Source organism: Thamnophis elegans, chromosome 7, assembly GCF_009769535.1.
Source record: "Thamnophis elegans isolate rThaEle1 chromosome 7, rThaEle1.pri, whole genome shotgun sequence".
Taxonomy (NCBI): Eukaryota; Metazoa; Chordata; class Lepidosauria; order Squamata; family Colubridae; genus Thamnophis; species Thamnophis elegans.
In genome coordinates, this window is record NC_045547.1 from 45,840,703 (window position 1) to 45,852,909 (window position 12,207).

Here is a 12,207-nt window from a genome sequence, read left to right on the forward strand (position 1 = left end):
CACCCAATGGCAGACAGGTATTTTCAGCAATCTGGTAATATCTAGATCAGTGGTTCCCAACGTGGGCCCCACGCCTCACAGGGGGGTCAATTTGATTTTTAATGGGGGCAATTTGAACCTTGTTTAAACCAAGTTAATGGCCTTTTAGGCTTCTTCCGTGTGAGTAGAGTTCACATTTTGAGTAAAGTAAGAGTTATATGTCGGGGGGGGGGGCATCAGGATTTTAGAAATGCTTTATGTAGATGGGGCATGGCCAAAAAAGGTTGGGAACCACTGATCTAGATGTATGCCTTAATTCCTGACAGACCAAATGGTTGTGCTGTCCCAATAAAGTAGGACGTAAAGTGAGATTTGGACATTAAGTGTGAAACCTACTGGGTCAGGATGGACAGCCTCTCAGGACCCCTTACTTCTATATTAAAAATCCACATAGGCAGAGTTGCAGCTTGCAAAAGAACAGTGCCTAACCACAGAGTTCAATAGTCTCACAAGACCACAAGGGTCAGCTAAAGTTCGCTTAGAGACATGTACTCAGTACCGATAACAAAAGGAGAAGTAAGACCCCATCTCCTTATAAGGCTTTCTCCTCAAGGTAACCACTAAGAAATGAGTTAAGTGTTTCCGTGTTACGCTACCTTTGAGAATGTATAAGAACGCGTGCTTCGATAATGAACTTGCAATGCTAGCCATGGGCTAGCTTTCTGAACCTGGCTGCCAAATAAACTTTTCCTGTATCCTGAGAAGTCTAAAGCTTGTCATTTTCTGCAACACCAATGCCCAGAGACTTTTAGAGTCCAAAGGTCTCTCTTCAGATTGTATAAATCTGTTGCCTTTTACTAAAGATTTCCGTGGAGAGGAACATTTATGAGTTTCGATTAATTTTTTGAGGCCTGAAGAGCTGAGGTGGCGCAGTGGTTAGGGTGCAGTACTGCAGGCCACTTTAGCTGACTGTGATCTGCAGTTCAGCGGTTCAAATCTCACCGGCTCAAGGTCGACTCAGCCTTCCATCCTTCCGAGGTGGGTGAAATGAGGACCCGGACTGTGGGGGCAAGTTGCTGACTCAATTTGCTAAAAAAAATTGTAAACCGCTTAGAGAGGGCTGAAAACCCTATGAAGCGGTATATAAGTCTAATAAATAAATAGATAGATAGATAGATAGATAGATAGATAGATAGATAGATAAATGAAGGTAGCAGTGTTTGCCAAAAGATCTTTTGCACAGGTTCATCTCAGGTGGCAATTGTACCATTTTCTGTACCAATAGATCCTTGTCATAGTCTCTCATGCCTTGATCACCTTTCATATGGATTACTATAAAACACACTTCAAGCAGCTGCCTTTGAAAAATACTATTCAGAAATTACAGCTGGCCTGGTATTCAGCTGGCTAAATAATTCCAAGTTCGATTTTCACTTAATAATAAAATTCCCTTGAATGACTTTCATTGAGTGGCTCTCATCCTTTCCTATCTCACATTGTTGTAAGAATAAAAAAAGAAAGTGTACATGTTATACCATTTTTAACTATTGCAGACATGATGGAATAGGAACATAATTAAATAATATGCAACTCTCACTAATTCCAAACATTTATTTTTCTCTACTGGCATGTCAGCAGTGCAACAGAATAATCAAATATCATTTCAATAAGTTCTTTCCTTTTATGGAATTTAAGCATAATGATAGGTTGTTTCTCAAATTAATGGTAGACTTGCCATTTATACTATGGCCATATTGGAAGGATTTTTTTAGTTTACTGATATCTTCAACAGATGGTTGCATTAGATCTGGCTTTAATTTACGTGTTATAAATTTTAAATGGCCTTGCCACATATTGTACTATCACAACTGTTAACTTTTTATTGTGGGGGTGGGTTAGAGAATGCATCATGTTATGTCGAATTCAGTAAACCCTATGCTGTTTTCTAGTTATAAAATGACATTGTAGCAACCTGCAGGAATAACTGGAATAGGGTCACTGAACCTTTAGCCTCCTCTAGTTATTTTAATGCAGCTGAATGCAAGCTGACAGAGGATGAGAAATGTAGCACTCTAGCTGGAGTGGCTGACACCTGCTGTGAACAAAATTGACTAGGAGAATGTGATTCTAATAAGTTAGACTTGGAAGAGCTATCTCATGATAAAAGAAATGTTTCTTAGCACAAACATGTTTCTACATTACATGCCCAGTTGAGCTTGATTTTTGAAAAATAGGAAAATGAAGCAGTTGGGCTTTCTATCTGCTTGACTTTGTGCCAGCTGAATGGTGCTTCCTAAGCCTGATTTACAACAGCCTGATATAAGACATCTTAAAAAGTCATTGTGGCTTTCTTTGAAAATATAACATAAAATGCCCAGGGATCCATAGTTCCTTTGGCTTTTCACGACTCACTCTTCAGTTATCTTGTATAAAGACTAATGATAATAATATATTCAGCTTTTTATTTGTTGCTTGTTTTGCAGTTTCACAGCTGAGTCCTTTAAGAACTCCCTGGATCTCCTGAACTACTACTTTTCAGGTTGCTGTCTTTTATTAGTTGTACGTTTCATATATTTCCTGAGTAAATTGTTTTGGATTATCTCCTTTTGGCAGAAAAGACAAAGCAAGTAATTTGGTTAATTTCCCTGCAGTCTTTTTTTCCCTTTCCATACAAACCTCTCAGTACTTCTTAGTGCTTCAAGAATCAATTACTTTTAGACTCAATAGCAATTTAATTCTTTCTTTGATGCAAAAATTCATTTCATTTGCCTTCATTTAAGCTTTTCAGTTTTCTTTATAGCAAAAGATTCATACATATCCAGCAATATCTAATCTTCAGTATTAAATAGACTTATCTTGTTTCCTCAATAATGTTAAACTGAAACTTTAGGATGCTGGGTTGGAGGGAACTGCTTTGGAAAATGTTCATAGTTACTTGTGAGATGGTATGTGTGGTTTAGGGCAAAGAAACAGCACATTCCTTCTTATGCAAAATGCTGAAAATTTATGATTGAGATAATGATGGGAAGAAAGGAAAAGGTTTTATGGATTGATAGGTGAACTAAAGGAGCAAGTACTGTGAGACTAGAAACTGTTCTTCATGTATTTGCTGCCTGTCTTTAAGATGAAAGGGAAGCATACCATTTCAAAAACCACTGCTAACACAATGTTTTTTTGACCAGCCTCAGTCTGCAAATTAGCCCAATATTTCTCACTGTAATTGCTTTTATGGGAAAGAAAAGGGAGGAGGGGGAAAGAGCATTGCAGATTGTATGCAAGAGAAAAGTATAAGTCGTCAACCTTCACTCAATGTCAAATAAGACATAGGTCACTTTGATGAGGCTGACATTACCCTTCAGCCAAATAAATTAGTGGTATTATAACTGGACAAATTCTGTAGAATCTGGCATTGTGAAATAACATACAACATTTATTTGGTTATGTAGATTTGAACAGTAAAGCAAAAAGTGATTAGTATTTTATTAGCATTCTGAAAAGGCTCTGTCTTTCCCACCTATACCTGTCTTGACAAAATGCTTTGCGGTATATTTTCAACAGAATTTTTTTCAAGTTTATTGTTGCATTCTATTTCTTCCTCCAACATTATTAAATTTTTCACAGATCTTAATTGAATATCCATAGGAAATGGATATTCAAAATTACCCCCATCAAAATGAGCAATAAAATTTCGTTCAGACAAATATGTCTACAATATGTAAGTAATGCATAACATCATGTATCATCTGTTCTGCTAAATTTATGATTTTGAAATTGGGTAGAAGTTACATAAACTGATTCTGCTTACTGTGGGTCTCTCTCTCTCTCAAATTCTGTCTGAAATGTTCTTATCAGGTACATGATTCTATAGGAAGTTGGTGGTCTTACTTTTTATTTGATTGAATAGAAGCCAATTTTTTTAAAATGGCTTATTGGAAAAAATTTGTCTCCAAATGCATTTAGCTTTCTTTGTGCCACACTGTGAAAGTATTTTCATTCTTGCATTTACAAAGATTTTAAATAAATCATCTGGGCAGTAGCAAAAGTGGCATATAAGTTGTTTGCATTAAATATGAATACACAATTTTGACAACTTTCCCAATAGTAGATTTTCCTGAGAATAATCACAGCAAGTTTTTTTTAACTTATAACAAACAGATTGAAAATCAGAAGAAAGAAAAATCACAACATTTGGCTGAATGAACAGGCAAAAACAAGGTGATTTCAGGTCAATTCACGCTTCTGTCGCCTTGAATTACTTTATCCAGCAGTTCTACTTAGCTTCTCACTGCACTCCATCCATTATATTGCCAACTGGACTTTGGCCATCAACTAATTTAGATTTACATGATTGCTACTGGCACAATTTGTTTGCCACTTGGGCAGCTTTTCAATATTTCTGGCATTTTTCAGAATCACAATTATGTTTAAGTTACTTATGTGTGTTCATTGGAGCAAATATTTTCTTTTAGCTTTTGTGCAAATAAGGCCACGAATCTGATTTAGTATAGTTGTAAAAGAATAAAAATAAAATATACCCTTAGTCATTAAAAAGAAGAGGAAGGGTCAAATCAGCAAACAAAGTCCTAGCTTATAAACATCTGGATTTCCACAGATGGCACTGTTGATAGGTGTTTGGCAGTCACAAATAATTACTGTACGTATTTCTCATCCTTTGGATATGTCTCTTAGCTTTCCAAGCAATTGGTCCTCATGAGGGATAATTAATTGAATTCACTTTTTTGATCAATAGACAATATCAGTCTCCATGACTGGTCCATAGTGGTGCCACTGGCAACTGGAAAAGTTCTCTTCATTTTATTCCTATTAAGAAAACTATTTAGTCTGTAACAGAATATCTTAACAAGTTTTCACAAGGGCACTTCTGGCTATATTTGCTGCATTAGATTTTATTTTGAAAGAACAAAATCCTCAATCAGAAAATATTGAAAAATATGTGACATGGAAATGTGACCAACTAGAACTACAATATTATTTTTTGAACTCATTATCAAGATAGCATGGTAGATTCTTTACCCATATTTTCTCTTCGATTACTATGCATCCTCTTCCACACCCATGTCCACATTCCCTTGTCCATATTCACATACAGAGCAGTATAAATACTGTACCATGTATTTCTACTGATATTGACATGAGCATGAGCTAGCCATATTGTAAAGCATTTTCTTTCATAATTATCCGAGAAAAAAGGGAAGCTGATCTGGCAGAAAAGAAATATTGTGATTAGTTCTGCTCATAATGATACCAGAATGGAGTTCTAAAATCCTGTGATGCACAATAAATTCTGAACTTTCATATGAAATATCAACATTCTGATTTCTATAAACTATTTTGTTCAAAACTAATTTTATTAAATCCTTCCAAAGAGGATTCATTTATCATAACGTTCTTTTTCTTGCCCATTTTTTTTGTGACATATTTTTGTGATCATCCTGAGAATGTATCAGACTCATGACATGAGTAGTCTAAATATCTACTTGTTAAAAGTTGAGTTAGTGATTCACCATCAGCTTCCTAAGAGTAATGATATGTCACCAGTTCCTTAAAAGATGGACTGATGTTTTTGTCATCACTGGAATATTTTTATAAACTAAATAGACTATAATGTAACAGATTACTAGAAAGCTTTTCTAGTTGACATATTGCAAACACTGAACAGTAATCTAGCAATAAGGGATATTCTTTACCTAGAAATTTGGAATCTCTCTTTCCCAATATTTCAATTTTTAATTTATGTTGAACTATACAATCACTCTTAAAAATGATAAACATTTAACTCTTCTCTATAGTTCTAATCTATTCTCATTTCTTTGGACACATTGTCTTTTTTTCTCTTGAGATCATCATATAAATTTCAAGAGCTGTAAATTATAGTACTTCAGTTTAACTTCCTTAAAATCTCTCATTTTAGTATGAGGCAAATATTGAAAGAAAGTGATAATTTAGCTTTTCCTATATCAAATCTTTTCCTGGACAAAATGTCAGCTATTACTAGTTTCTCCCTCAGTGTATAAGTAATATGCAATTGGTATATCTTCAAAGTGAACACAGCCTATAAACCCTGTAGATCTTGGGTTTCTTAACAATGGCTTCTTGAAATTTGTGATCTGTCTTTATAATCACTATTTTTCCATGAATAAACTAAGGAAATATTGTACAGCCAACATAACAGCTAATATTTCTTGACATTTGGTTTAAGATCTACAGTATATACAACACACTGTTGATAAGTATTTCATTTTCAACATCTGATTCCCCAATCAGTGTAGGTCCCCTCAAAATGCTTATATACAGCATATATTGATTTATCATCTGCCTTTGATAACAATAAATGAATGAAAATTATGGGAGAAGTGTTTCACTACTGATATAGATGGAACAATACAAAATACATAAATTATATCAAGACACTTACATATGCATACAGGTAAACCAGAGTGGTTCCCTAACAAAGCAGATTAAAACAGAAAAATGTGTCCCCCAGTGTTGTATATTGGTTTCCTTCCACTTTAATTTTTATATAAACCACATTGTAGAAGAGCTTAATAGCCTTTCCTTCTATGCCACATTAATTGGAAGAAGAAAAGTCCCTATATTACTGTATATAGAAAACATGATACTCATGTCAATTGGAATGAGAAAAATTCTGACAGAAATTGGTATTTACTCTAGGAAAGAATACTTACAGATAAGTTATTCCAAACCCAAGGTGGTACTATTTTCTAAAGGACCAAAGAGATATAGATAGAAATTAAATGGTAACTAGATAGAACAAGTGAGGTCAATTTGTGTACCTAGTTTACTGAAACACGGAAATACATATAGTACAGTGAGGTTTATGGCTGGTGACGCAGTCTTCTCCCCCGACATCCCACTGTCTAAAGTGCTTTCTTTCTTTCGCCCGCCTGAGCTCTGACAATGCCATATTATTTACGGTCTCTCGCATTTCATTTCCTTGAGACAAGAATTTCATTTTCAAATGATGCCAACAGCCTATTTGGATGGAATATATAAGGAATTAACAACTACACATTGTTTATGCATTTGTAATAACTCACAGGTGCAAGATTTGCTCCATTACTTATATTGCAAACTATATCAGGAACTTTGAGCTAAATTCATCACATCTTTGTTAATGCAATTGAATCAATCTAGTTTAGAAGAAAAAATATATATTTTCCACTGACTAATGTAGATGGACATAAAACAAGTTACTTTGCAGTGGCCACAAGGAATTGCCCATGTTGGTAATAGTGCTATTAATATTAAAGGTGATATATTGAACTGATATGGATAGTTGAAATTTTATATGAATTTTCCTAAATCGTATGTTTGTAAACAAATGCATATAGACCTTGTATAACTATAAAAGTTTTAAGTGTATATACCATATATGAATAAGGTAGATAATTGCCTCAGCTTAATATAATAATTATTTTTGCTTGGTAGGTACAGAAATTATATTCCTAAGACATCAGAGTGAAAAAATGTGTGTCATTTTTCAGAAAACAAAATATATATATTTGCTCTACTCCCCTAAAAATGAAGTAATTAAAGAATGAAAGAGTAATAACAATCTATTTCCACAAATATTGCAGAGAAGACTGCAGAAATTTTAATGGTGCATGCATGAATCTAGATATATAATTTAGGTATACCCATTCATACCTTTATACCACTGAAGGCATTCTAATGATTTAATTAGTGTATTATTGTTTAGCAATCAAAACAATTTGACAGCTCATTGATGGATTCCAGTTCACATGTAACAATCTCTATCTAATAAGCCATAGCTTAGCAGCTACACACTTATGAGTTCTGTCCTCATATTTCACCTTTCATCTTCTCTTTGGAAGCTAGTTTCAGTATATTTAATATATTTTATTAAATCTGTTCCTTGTGATGTACAAATGAGAAAAATGATATTTAAGTTGGTATACTTAGGTTAGGATCTATTTTGAATTCTCCTAAAATGCCCAAAGTGACTCACATTAATATAGATACACAAATTTATCACTGCAATTAATTGCTTAGTAACAATTGATTTCAATATCCTGTATAATAACTCAAAGAAGGTATCCTGATTTTCCAACATATATAACATAGATTGTCCAGGCACATGATATGTCAAATTATGACTCAACCCTGACCTCCATTGAGAAGACATTTTATACAAGATAGATGAAGATTCATGCTTTTGCATTTCTATCACTGCTCCCAAGTCTCCCTGGTTGATGTGGAAGATCTGTAGCCACAATACTTCACATGGTAAGAAGCCTTAATATTTTAAAGCCTAATGTGTATCTGTGCATGTTTCCTGAACAACAATAGGACTGCACCAGGGGTGGGTTTCAACCAGTACAGACTGGTACAGCTGTACCAGATGGTGAAATTTAGCGTGCCTTCCCGCACCCGTTGGTCAGAAGGCCCTGTACCGGAATGCTCCCTCCCCTCGTTCACTCTTTTACTTGCCCCGCCCATCTGCACCATGTTGCCGAAAAGTTCTCAGAAGAAGAACAAGAAGAAGAAAGAACTGGTGAGTGGCTGGGGTGGGGGTGGGGAGGATGTTGGGGAAGAGGGAAGAGGCAGAGGGGCTGCCAGAAGAGTGTGTGCATGTGCACAGGCAGTGGCTTTTAAAAAACGTCTGAATGAATCCAGGAAGAAGGAAGAGGCAGAGGGTCTGGAAGATACTATAGGAACACACGCTTCCAGCCCCTCTGCCTCTTCCCTCTTCCTGGATTCACTCAGATGTTTTGAAAACTCACTCACAGGTTTGTACCTTTTCTATCTTGATTAGTGGCAGATATGTAGGGCTGTTGCCCATTTCATCATGTGAACATCATGTATTACCAAGAATAATGTGTGAAACAGGCTAAGCATAACAAAAAAATTCTTACAGTGCAAGTGTAGCATTAGTTTCTTTCACTTTTGGTATCTAAGTAGTTATGGATTTGTCTACCAATTTTTACTTTAAAATATGTTGTGGAAATATGACTCTGGTTTGGAAACTGTTGAAGTGCTAATGATTTTTTTCCCATTTCCTCCCCCTGTTACCAGAAGGTGATCTGTTGGGAGAAGCTGCTGAGGAACAGTTGATTTGCCCTCAGCCATCCTATGTAGTATTACTTTCCCCTCTGGCCAACAATCAGAGTAACAGACTGTTTTAACTTCCACCTCACTGCATCTGTTCCAAGTGATGCCATGCATAAAAAATTAGCAGTCTTAACCTCCCCCCTCCAACCCCAATGAAACAGGTGCTCAGGTCGAGAACTCTTTGACTGTCTGTCTGGCTACACACAAACAAAAGTACACACATTATAAACTCTCCTGTTTTCACCCGGAATAAATAGCCAGTGCTATGACAATTTGAAAAAAGAATAGTTGCCTTGGTTTAAGAAAAATCCAGTACCACAAATCCACAAATATAATAGGTTTATTAGTCCACCTGGCTTTTATTGATTCCAATAGCTAAAGTCTATCAGTTTAAATTTTGTAAACTTTGTTAATATGAACACTGACAAACTGATTTCCTTGTACTTTTTAATAAACTGCAAGGTCTATATAACACATGCAAGATAAAAACAATAAAGTTTTTTTTTAACCAATTTAGTGTTTTAAAACATTAACGGTAATCATTTTTCTATCCTTTTCTCAGTTAATTTTGAAAGATTCTGCCTGAAATTCATGTTTGTGTATATACGTACGTACGTACGTATGTACGTACGTACATACATACATGCATACATACATACATACAAGCAAACTATTTACAATAGTTACAAATAATCAAGTTATGGATATTAAAAATATTCAGTATAAAATCATATAAGAATTATTAACAGTAAAGTTTGGGTTACATTTTTTGCTTCCTTAACTCAAAGATTTAATTTAAACCCCAGTGTTAATAAAAAGGAAGCACAATAGACTTTGTTTAAAAATATAGCTGGAAAAAATATTTTATTTATTTATTCCAGCAGTGAGATATGAACCAGATATCAGTATCTTCAATCTATTGTCAAACCTTTGAGATAGACCAAGATAAAAAAAGATTAAAAAGGTAAAAAAGGTAAAAAAGTAGATGCCAGTAGAATTACTAAAACTCTATTTTATTGTTAAAAGGTATAACAATAGAATATTGATAAATCGACACAGATTCTTTCTCCTTCTCTCTTGTGCAAAACAATAACAAGGCAAGATATGATTAGTGTCTGTAATCAAAATCTAGCTTTCTATACCTATTGCTCATGTCTCTTCTATAGATTCCCAGAGCCAGAACTAATAAAATCCATGCATAGATCCTCAAATTCTTGCTGAATTTAATTAGTTCTGAAGTTGGGATACCCGGATTAGTTCTAGAGTTCTCATCATTTTAAGAAGTGTGTCTTTCTTACTGCATATTATTAGTCTGTCTGTAATGTCCACATGTTTCAGATTGATCCCAACTGTATTGCAATCACAGGAAAACAACTTCCAAATAGTAGTAACTGTAAGTGAATAATGCCTGTCTTCCATTTTAGGTGAATAACAACATATTGACTTTATTTGTAATTTGAATTACTTCTTCCCTTGTTTTCATGGACTTTACAGGAAAGTCCCCTTGATTGCTTCACCAATTCTTGCATTTTATCTCTCAATTGTTGATTTCAGTTCTTATATCTTTTGGGATGGCTTTTTGTTTTTGTTTTTAAATCACAATATGCTCTGGTTAATTAGACTATGAACAGATGTCCATGGTTATCTTTCTAGATTGTTGCCATTAGCTTAAAAATATTGCATAAGACCAGCTTGCCTCTTTTTAAAATGTGTGTTTTCAGAAAACCTCAGATTTCAGTTCAGTTCTACCAATCTAGAAAGGGTTGCAGGATTTCTATATAAAGATGTCATAATAGAATTATTTAAATAAACTCATTACTTGAGAATGAGTGTACTTAATATTTGTCCTAATATTTTTTAAAAAATATGACCACTCTTTAAATATTCTAACACTACAATTTTCACTTCTTTCCATTTTAAATTTGAATTGTTCTTAAATATCTGAAATGTCTTCACTTTACTTAATCAAAATCTTATTTGTAAAAATGAGAAGGGCAGAAAAGACCATAGGGTCTTTTTTTATAAGGAGAGTCCACATTTCTAATAAAAAAAAATAGAAAGCAATGTTTCCCCTTAAAAAGCCGTAACAAAAACCCCATTGTTGTGCATATAGGAGGAAGGATTCTTTTCATTTCTTCCATGGGCAGCTGACACCTCATCTACGCATAAAAGCTGAGAGTCACTTTTCAATTTCAAATAATTTTTCTCCAACAGTTAATTTCCCAACCCCCATCCTCTGGTACTATCAGGTTTAATACTTTCTCACAAAAATAGCCTGATGTTGTTCAGATTTGCTTGGTCTACCCAAGTCTATTAATCTAATTCTTTTTCTGCCTTAGGGAGCCATTAGACTTAATGAGGCAATCATCATCCTATACTTGAGCCCCATTGGCTCTGGGTTTCTTCATAATTGGAGTAGTAAGATGTTTCAGGATTTACTCTTAGTCTGAATGAACCATTTTCCTCTGATGTATAGCTTGTATGAAGTGTGGCCTTTCAAATCCAAAACAAGTTCTCTCCATAAAGAGTTGATTAGTCTGGTTATAATATGGGTGGTACAGTTAATTCATATAGACTCAATACATAGTGCTGAGTTAGTCTTTGAATATTGGCCCTTTAGGAGCTGATAAAAATAATACGATTTTGGTAGTTTTTAATTTCAGGGTCATAATTCATTGCTCAAAATAGATTACCAAAATTTAAGCAAATTGAGGAAGCACATAAGAATTTGCAGGAGCATTTTGACTTATATAGTATACCTTAGATTTTAGCAAATGTAACTGCTTTTTCCATCTGCCAGCTTAGTCCATCCTGAATTATGTAACATCCTAACTATTACTTGCCATGGCTGCTCTGCTATAAACTAGAATAATCAAAAAGCTTGTATCCTTTAAGTAGTGTGAAATGTGGATGAATAATAACTTGTTTCAACTGCATATAAAGTAAGTTTGTACTTTCTAGAATAATAAGCACAATGGAATTCTTGTATTTCAAAATTTTCACGTCTTCAGTCATGCAGTCTTTGCCTCAGCAATTTTATGGAAAAATAGACTATTACAATTTATATGCAACATCAAACATAAATTTTCATTTGTTCATTTTTCAAACATTTGA

At 34.4% G+C, this 12,207-nt stretch overlaps 1 non-coding gene across 1 annotated transcript; it reads left to right on the plus strand.

Moving 5' to 3' along the window:
* Nucleotides 1–792: 792 nt before the first annotated feature.
* On the plus strand, nt 793–906 carry LOC116511916. The gene has a single exon (XR_004255788.1). It is a non-coding gene; the product is annotated as a U5 spliceosomal RNA (small nuclear RNA).
* Nucleotides 907–12,207: the final 11,301 nt, after the last annotated feature.